The sequence below is a fragment of the Dromiciops gliroides genome, chromosome 1 (genome assembly GCF_019393635.1).
Source record: "Dromiciops gliroides isolate mDroGli1 chromosome 1, mDroGli1.pri, whole genome shotgun sequence".
In the NCBI taxonomy this organism is placed as follows: domain Eukaryota; kingdom Metazoa; phylum Chordata; class Mammalia; order Microbiotheria; family Microbiotheriidae; genus Dromiciops; species Dromiciops gliroides.
The window spans coordinates 433478765-433487915 of record NC_057861.1 but is presented as its reverse complement, the minus strand read 5'-3'; positions in this window follow the sequence as shown (position 1 = coordinate 433487915).

Here is a 9151-nt window from a genome sequence, read left to right as displayed (position 1 = left end):
AAAATAAGGTCAAAATGGGTACATGATTTAGACATAAAAGGTGATACCATAGGTAAATTAGGAGAGGAAAGAGAACAGTTTATGACCAAACAAGAAATAGAGAATATTATGAAATGCAAAATGATTATGATTACATTAAATTTTAAAAATGTTTGTACAAACAGAAGCAATGCATCCAAAATTAGAAGGGAGGCAGAAAGCTGGGAAACAATTTTTATAGCCAGTATTTCTGATAAAGGCCTCCTTTCTAAAATGTATCAGGAACTAAATCAAATTTATAAGAATGCAAGTTACTCATACCCCAATTGAGAAATGGTCAAAGGATATGGACAGGAAGTTTTCCGATGAAGAAATCAAAGCTGTCTATTACCATATGAAAAAATGCTCTAAATCACTATTGATTAGAGAAACGCAAATTAAAAGAAATCTGTGGTACCACTTCACACCTAATTGGCTAATATAACAAAAAAGGAAAATAATTAATGCTGGAGAAGCTGTGGAAAAATTGGAACACTAATGCATTGTTGGTGGAGCTGTGAATTGATCCAACTATCCTGGAGCAATTTGGAACTATGCCCAAAGGGCTATAAAGCTGTGCATACCCTTTGACCCAGAAATACCACTATTAGGTCTTTTCCCCAAAGAGATCATAAAAAAGGGAAAAGAACCCACATGTACAAAAATATTTATAGCTGCTCTTTCTGTGGTGGCAAGGAATTGGAAACTGAGGGGATGCCCATCAATTGGAGAATGGCTGAACAAGTTGTGGTATATTGAACATAATAGAATACTATTGTGCTATAAAAAACAATGAGCAGGCGGATTTCAGAGAAACCTGGAAGGACTTACATGAACTGATGCTAAGTGAGATAAGCAGAACCGGAAGAATATTGTACACAGCATCAACACCATTGTGTTTTGATCAACTATAACAGACTTGACTCTTCTCAGCAAAACAATGGTCTGAGATAGTTCTAAAGAACTCATGATGGAAAATGCTCTCCAAATCCAGAAAAAAGAACTGTGGAATCTAGATGCAGATTGAACCACACTATTGCTACTTTTTTGTTTTTCTTTTTTGAGGCTTTTCCCTTTTGTTCTGATTCTTCTTTCACAGCATGACTAATGCAGAAATATGTATAATGTGATTGTACATATTTAACCTATATCAGATTGCTTGCTGTCCTGGGGAGGGGGAAGGGAGGGCAGGGAGGGAGAAAAATTTGGAACTAGAAATCTTATAAAAACAAATGTTGAAAACTATCTCTGCATGTAACTAGAAAATAATAAAATACTTTTATGATAAAAAAGATTAAACGCAGCTCCTCTGACTCGAAAATTTAGCAATCTTTCTACTATACCATACTGCCCTAAAGAGCTGACTACAAAGGGATTTGAACATACTCCCTAAGAGACTAGAACCTTAATAAGTACTTGCTCTAATCACCTTTCCTTTCCCCCTCCCTCCTAGACATTCTTGGGTTAGGGATTTTTTCTCAAATAAGTATATACTAATTTAGCTAAGGGGGCAGCAGATGATGGTGGAGTCTATGACTTCTATATCAAAATCTTGAGATCCCAGTTTAAAACACACACACACACACACACACACACACACACACACACAGAGGAATGAGGAAACACCAGTATTTCATATATGAGCAACTGGGTGAATGGTCAAGTCACTGATGGAGACAGGCAAGTGAGAAGAGAAAAAACACAAAGTTCTGTTTGTCCTATACCATAACGTTCACAGTTCAGTTGACTCCCAACCTGGCCAATGTGGTAACCCTATTTCCCAAAACAAAAATTGGGACACATGTTCTAACAGAGGATGTTCCTTGTGCAAATCCTTGCTTAAAGAGGAGGAAGGATAAGTACACATTTTCAGGAAACTGGAATGGGATAGAGATGATCTTCATTGGTAGAAGCTATCACCACAATGGAAGTTCCCTGAACTGCCTAAATCCCAGAGCACTCACAAATATGTGTGTATTCATTAGGAATTTGAGGCTCAGCCTGAGGAGACATGGCAATCCTCCATAGACCCAAGAACATGTCTCCTAGATGTAAGGCAGTAGATTCTTGCTACATCTGGCTTTTGCTTAGCACTTATACTGCTCAGCAACAATATTTATCAAGCATTTTTCACAGCAACTCTAAGAAAGTCAGTAATGTTGACCAAGTATCTTATAAAGAAGGAAAGCATCTCCTATACATTTCTCAATATCAGAAAGATGTTGGGAAATGCACTTAAATTAGAGTAACAATTACCCCACATTCAATGAGATTGTTGAGTATTTGGAGCCTTCTGTCCAACCTAGAGGCTGCTAGATGCAGCAGTAGATAGAGCTCTGAACCTGGATTCAGGAAGATCTGAGTTCAAATCCAAGCTCAGACACTTGGTTAACTATTTTACCCTGGGCAAGTCACTTAACTTCTGATTGCCTTAGTTTTCTCATCTGTAAAATGGGGATAAATATAATAGCACTTCTCAGGATTGGTGTAAAGATCAGGTAATTATTTGTAAAATAAAGCTCTTCACACCACAAAGTACTATATAAATGGACGCTGCTATTATTATTATCTTTAAGGTACCATGAACTTCTGAATATCAGGTCATAGTAAATACGAGGCAAGACAAGGCAGAGCTGGATAAAGGCACAGGCTTCTAGATAGGGTACAGCTGCAGAGTGATTTGGGGAATGGAAGAAGAAACAAGATGGAGAAAACTGAGTTGTGTCCAGCAACTGTACTAGATAGTAACAAGAGCAACAGCTTATCAAAAAAATGCCCTAGAAGGAAAAAAGGGTCATTGCATTCCAGGACACCCTGGTGCTTGCTTTATTTTCTTTTTCTTTTTTGTTTTTGTTTGTTTGTTTTTTTAATTTTTGCAGGGCAATGAGGGTTAAGTGACTTGCCCAGGGTCACATAGCTAGTTAAGTGTTAAGTGTCTGGATTTGAACTTAGGTACTCCTGAATCTAAGGCCAGTGTTTTATCCACTGCGCCACCTAGCTGCCCCCTTGCTTTCTTTTCTAATAGACTTGTACTATCTTGGATATATATATATACTAATACATGTATATATGTGTGTGTGTGTGTGTGTGTGTGTGTGTATACACTAATAAGTATAACAATCTCTTTCTTTGCTGCTACTTGTTTTTTTAATCATAGAAGTATTTTATTATTTTCCAGTTACATATAAAGATGGTTTTCAACATTTTTTTTTTTTTTGCGGAGCAATGAGGGTTAAGTGACTTACCCAGGGCCACACACAGCTAGTAAGTGTAGCATGGTGTGGCAGTAAAGAGTTCTGGATTTGGATTAGCTTTGCTAGTTTTACTGTATGACCTTGGCCAAATCCCCTCACCACCCTGTGCCTCAGTTTCCTTCTCTGTAAAATGCTGGGATCGGTCTAGTTGATCTCTCGGGTCTCTCCTAGCTCTAAAGCTATCATCCAATGAAAAAAGAACAGCCCTCCCAGATGTCCTCCCTTTTTTTCTTGGGATACGTCTTTATCATGATTGGTGTTCTGACTACTCTAACTCCAACCCACTGGGGTTGAGTCCCAGTATATTAGGATTTGTGTGGGTAGAGGGTGTGCCTGTACTTTAAGCAACATTCTTTCTCTCTCTCTCCAGACACTGTGGGATGAGAGCAGGGGCTAAGCACTTTCTACTCTGGCTGCCACTGAGATCCAGGACTACGGAGGCAACATGGTGCTGTGGAAAGGGCATTGGATCTGGAGTCAGAGGCCCTGGGTGGAAATTCAAACTCTACCACTTACAACTTATCTAACCTTGGGTAAGTCATTCAACTTTTCTTTGCCTTATTTTTCTCGCCCATAAAAGGAACAGGTTGGACCACAGTGTCAGAGTGGGACCTTTCCAACTCTTAAGTCTATGTTTCCATGATCCCATTTCTTCCCTACCCCCCCCTTCCTCACCTTCAGATCAATCTGGATCGATGGGTCCCCAGCTTCTGTGCTGCCCTAATGCTCATCCTACTGTTGAAGAAAGGACATGATATCCTAGAAAAGTGCATAGTATACAGTGTTCTGAGAATCCTCAGTATATGCTGAGCATATCCCTTGGTTTTTACTGTACCAAGATGTACCTCTGGAGAATTGCATAAGGACCCTCTACAACAGGGCTTCCTAAATTGGGGTATGAGAAGGTTGGCAAGGTAGTACCAGGAATATTTAGTTTACAGAAACTCCAAATTGACCGTGGCAAACCTATGGAGAAGAATATTAATCTATTTGGCTTATTTTGCGCATGTGTTTTATAAACTCTAGAATGTTTCCTTACATATTGAACAGGAAGGTTTACTGAAAACTCAATTGGTTAAGGGATCAAAAAAGGTTGGGGATTTTTGCTATAGAGAAAAGTAGAGACTATAATTTCCATCAGAGCTATTCATTGATTCACATTACCTAAAGATTACTAAGCAGCTCAGGATGTAGTCTCACATCAGATTTAAGCCACCAAATGACACATATGGGGTTTATGCCTCTTGTTAATAATACAGCTGGTGCAAGTATATCATGTCTGCTTAAACAAGTCTTACAAGCCTGAAGACTGTCAACTTCAAAAGGTAGGGCTGGGATACTTGGAAAGATAATCATCTTTCATTATTCAGATGAGATCTCCATAACCTAACTTTCCAGCTTTATAGCATACTATTGCCTGGCCCCTTCACATACTTCCTCTGCTTCGATGTCTCTGTTTATAACATCTCCCCCATGCATGAAGTAGGGACCCCCACCCTCCACATACACACACCTTTCATACCTTTTGAAATCATTTTCTTCCATCAACACCCAGCTCATAGGCTACTTCCTCTAGGGAGTCTTCCTTTATCCACTCAAAAAAGAAGTGACCCCTCCTCCCCCCACTTTCCTCAAAACTCTCTAGCACTATGGTTCTTTCCAAAACACTTATCACATTCTATTTCTCTTGGGGTTATTTGTGTTTATATCTTATCTTCCCTGTTAGATTGACATCTTCTGAAGAGCAGAAATCATATCTGATTTTATCTTTTTTTTTTTTTTTTTAGTGAGGCAATTGGGGTTAAGTGACTTGCCCAGGGTCACACAGCTAGTAAGTGTTAAGTGTCTGAGGTTGGATTTGAACTCAGGTACTCCTGACGCCAGGGCCGGTGCTCTATCCACTGCGCCACCTAACTGCCCCTGATTTTATCTTTGTATTTACGTCCAGAATGGATTTCCTCTGGGAAATTGCACAGCATTTTTAAAACTCCAAGGATTTTTCCCCCAAAACAAAGACCAATCTTTGAAAATATCTGTGTCTTGTTTTACAAGACATAAAACCCTGAAGTCTCTAAAGCATACATTTTCAGATCACCCAAGGGTATTGTAGAGGGGCATAGAATATTCCTAATGAAGAATTAGGCAGGAAAAACAGCTTAAAGGATGTCATCAGGTAGCAGTCAGACCAGAAAAGGAGATGGCCTAGTCCTGTACTAGAGGGCTGACCTATGAACAACCTACATGCTCCACTGATATCTATTCAATGTCAAGAGATCTAAATAAAGGCCACCAGTACACTCAGTGGACTCCATGTGGATGATTTATACAGACAACAATCTCACAGGATGAAAAGGTAAGTATGGATTGCAATCTGCACTGTTGAAAGGAGTGCCCACAGCAGTAACATGAGAGCTTCACTTAACCCATGCCTAGCACTGAACCTTACACGTGGATCATAAATCCTTTAAAATACCGATTTATTGAATAGTGGCTATCGGGTGCTAGTTTGTATCGCATTCCTCTGTATGCAAACAAGAGGGGTTCTGAGTAATGCAAATTTTAGTCAACTTGAAATTTCCTCCGTGTTACTGACTCAAGATGCTCTATCAACTTTCCCACAGGTTGCTCTATGGTAACCTCACTAAACTATCCGGTCTGCTTTTTTATTCCAGTCAAGCTATACTTGCTTCTCCTATAGCCACTTCATAGGATCATAGATTCAGAGCTAAAAGGAACTTTAGATGTCACTGACACAAACCCCTTCAATTTTAGGAAATTGAGAACTGAAGAGGTTAAGTGACTTGCCCAAATGTCCAGATAAGGGGAGAGCAGGGACTTGAACCCACATCCTCTAAGTCCAAATCCACCCTTCTTTTCACTGTTTCCTAATCCTCCACAAAACTTCATTCACTTAGTCAAAATCTATCCAGAAGTTTTAAAAGGATGAAGACAAATAGAAAAGGAAATATTCAACATCTGTTGAAAGGGGGGGGGTTGGTGGGGAGCGGCAGGTAGGTGGCACAGCGGATAAAGCACCAGCCCTGGATTCAGGAGGACCTGAGTTCAAATTTGGCCTCAGACACTTGACACTTACTAGCTGTGTGACCCTGGGCAAGTCCCTTAACCCTCATTGCCTCACAAAAAAAAAAAAGAAAAAAAAAAAGAAAACTAGGAGTTAAGAGCTGGAGGTTCTTGAAAAATCATGGAGTCCTACCCGTTTTCATTTTACAGATGAGAAATAGGCATAGAAGGTAAGAATATAAATGATAACATTACAAGTGCATAAGAGCAATCCATACAAAGGGAAATGACTTGCCCAGGTTCATGTAGCTAGCTAATTAGTAGCAAAGCTGGCACTTGAGCCCAGACTTCTGACTCAATTCAGTGCTGTTTCTATATACCATACTGCTTCTCCAAATGTGAGCAAGTTCAATGACATTCTGTTAGACCAAAAAGAAATCCACACTCAAAGCAATAAAAGTATATTTTTACAGATAGAGAAAAGTGTGGAGGCTATATCTTTGGAATTATCTGGTATCTGTGGGTAGTGAAAATATTTTAATATGAAAGTAATTGCTGCAAAGAACCATCAAAATTATTTGCAGGGTTATGATACATGCTAACATAGTTGCCCTAGAATTAAGAAACAGTATTATCTGATCATAGTAAAATGAACATGTTTGAGCAATAACATGCCATGAAATGAGACAAGTAAAGGCAGGAGAGCAACTGTATTTAAGGGTAGATTAAGAGAAGAAATTTCAGTGTCACTCATTACTTAAAAAGAACTGTACTAAAATGAAAATTTTATAAATCCTATGTTCTGAGGCTTTTAGGTTAATAGACGCACTTTTAATAAACCTAATAAATCAAGGCAAACATGTGGTATTGAATTCCAAATGGAGGGGGGGAATAAGATGCGTGCAGATGAGTTTTTTTCAAATACTATGTCTATGTCCACAATTAGAGAATTATGCTATTTTTGAGCTAGAAGTTCCACTTAGTTTATCTCCATAACTTGAGAGACAAGGAACCTGAAGCCCAAGGAGGCTGACTTGCATCTGATCAGAGTAGTGGGGCCAGGGCTAGCATTCAAATCTCCAGTCAGATTCCCCATATAATGCATTTTTTCACTCTACTCCACTACCTCTCAAATATACTAGTTTTTATCTGGGCTTTTTAAAAATACACATATAGAGTAATTTCATTCATTTGACAAACATCTCAAAAACTTCTAAGCACTGTGCTGTGAGGGGAGGATAGATACAGAGACAAAAAACAATCCCTGATCCCAGAGATCATATTCTACTGGGGGAGGTGGAGACCACTGGGGTGGAGGGTGGAGTGGGGCACGGCAAGGCAGGAGGTAGGATGTGAACACAGTTAAGTAAATGCAAAATATCTATTTAGTAAATCAAGGTAACTTCGAGTGGAGAGATGGGAGTAGAGGAAAAGCACCAGCAGCTGGGAACAGGGGGATAGGATAGACTTTCTGTAGAAGGTGGCACTGGAACTGAAAAGGCACAGGTGAGGAGAGAAACATTCCAGGCATAGGGGACAACTCTGGAAAAGTTACAGAGAAGGAAGATGGAATGCTGTCTACCGGAAACAGCAAAGTAAACCAACTGGGCTGAAACATGGAGGGTAGGAAGTAAAGTAAGGTGTTATGATTCCAGAAGGGTGGGCTGGGGCATATTTTATCCTAAGTTAACTTGGGAGCCTACTGAAGTTCCCTGAACAGGGCAATGATGTGGCTGGTCTATGTATAAGGAATATCAATTTAGTAGCTGTGTGGAAGATAGATTGGAATGACCAGATCACAGTTTTAGACCTAGAAGGGCCCTACATTAGAGGCTACTCCATCCTAACTCTTCATATTACAGATGAGGAAGTAACTCGCCTAGGGTCATACATCTATCAAATGTTTGTAATAGGGTGTTGAAACCAGGATCTTTCTGACTCCAAGTCCAGTACACTATATGATAGTATGCTCTCTCTCAAATAGAGAGGGGAGAGATAAGAGGGGACACTATCTAAGAAGCTATTAAACTAATCCAGCCCAGAGTTGATGAAGGGCCTGAATTAGAGCAGTAGCAGAATGAAGGGAATTTTCAAATTTGAGAGATGTTATTAAGGAGGTCAAATCAATTACTCAATCTGTCTACCTATTAAATGTCTACTATAGACAGTCCCTGCCCTCAAGGAGCTCCACAAGAATATACAAGACCCAAAAAATGATTGGATATTGAGGTGGAAGTAGGGGTAAGGAAGAGGACAGAGTCAAGGATGACTCCAAGGTCTGGGAACCAGAAGGACTGGAAATTTCTGGTGACTTCAACATAAAGAAAAGTTAAGAAGTGGGGGCAGGGGTTAATTCTATTTTGGACCTGTTGAGTTTGAGAAGACTTAAATATTAAATTAGCTACAACTGAGCCACATCTGAAATGTATTGTAAGAGAGATGGTATTTATTTATTTATTTTGGGGTGAGATGTTATTTTAAATGCATAAATCTAGGTAATGATAGTTTATCTATTGCTATTTGCTATTTAACTCTAATACATATTAGGGCTACAACTTAGATACACTTAGGACAAGAGAACTATAATTTTCACTTCCTAGTCTGTAATATACAATTCACTTTGCTCTTCTGGGTTTCGGTTTCTTCCTATATAAAAGCATTGGGGGTTGGGCCAGATGTTCTCTAAGGACCCTTTCTGGCTCCTAACATTTCACTGTCTACAATCTAGCTTTAGTTTTAGCATTAATTATAACAGATGTTCATTGTCCTCAAGGTTTCTTAAATCAAGGAAGTTGCCAATTCAGAGAAGTCTGGCTTTCTCTTTGGTGACTGGGCCATGTGTTCAAGCCAGGCAATGG